The following is a 1,147-nucleotide window of genomic DNA, read 5'->3' as shown; positions in this document are numbered from 1 at the left end:
ACGGTCTCACCTTGATTATAAATTGCCTTGAGACCGTACAATCAGCTCCCAAAATAGCTTTTTCTTCAGCTACTCACGGAGCCAGTGGGGCCCATAACTTAGAGGGCTGCGCCTATACTCATAGAATCTGGAGTTACATTACGTAACTATCGTTCTATTTCGTATAGGCTTCGCCCTCTAAGGCTATCGCTAGTGGGTTAAGGGCGAAGCAGGATTTAGTCCATTCCACACTGGGTCCGTCCGGTACCACAAGCACAGACATACACCTACTTCAAGGAAACAAGCAAAAACACTGCCCCGTCATTGCACCATGCGTAAAAACGCATCGCATAGCCAGAACGCCCAAAAAGGTACAGTTTGGGGACAATGACAGCTTGAAATAAATAAACCTACTACTGTGAGGAGCTGAGACGGAGATTACGCACTGTAACAGTCCAGCGAGGGACAGAGTAGGCTCAGAATGAAGGCAGGACAATATGCTTATTGCTGTGCGGAGCTGAGACGAAGGTTACGTACTGTAACCGTCCAGCGATGAACAGAATATGCATATCATGGAGGAATGAGGGCAGAGAATAACCCTATTGCTGTGAAGAAGCGGAGATGAAGGTTACGCATTGTAACAATCCAGTGAGGTGCAGAATAGGGAACAGTGTTTCCCACAGGACAGGAATCTATTTGTGGTGGTGTGGTCCGGGGGGGNTGGTGTTGTGGTCCGGGGGGGGGGGGGGGGGGGGGGGGGGGGTTAATTACTAACGAGCAGAACCTTACAGCCAGGCTCCACCGGCTGCAAACGTAAGCGTCACGTCAGCGTAGCGTCGCAGCGTATTCATTTGGGCTCCACTGACTGTGTACGGAAGCGAAACGTAGAGAAGCCAGCGGGGTTGTTTACCGTTTGCTGAACTGAGAGGCTGCATGGAATGTTAAAGCATTTTCCACCTAAGTTATTACATATATTTGAGTTATCTACAAGTTTACTGTACTGTTTGTCATCAACTCGCTTTCAAATGTCCGCCACGGACATTTACACAATGTCACGGATAAACATGGGTAAATGCATGAAAAAAAATCATCACATATCACCTCTGATAATGGTTCATTCATTTAAAAACACATTGTGCTCGTTTAGCACACTATTTCATGTAGTTTT

Source organism: Epinephelus moara, chromosome 10, assembly GCF_006386435.1.
Source record: "Epinephelus moara isolate mb chromosome 10, YSFRI_EMoa_1.0, whole genome shotgun sequence".
Lineage (NCBI taxonomy): Eukaryota > Metazoa > Chordata > Actinopteri > Perciformes > Serranidae > Epinephelus > Epinephelus moara.
The sequence above is the reverse complement of the archived record's forward strand: the minus strand, read 5'-3'. Positions refer to the sequence as shown.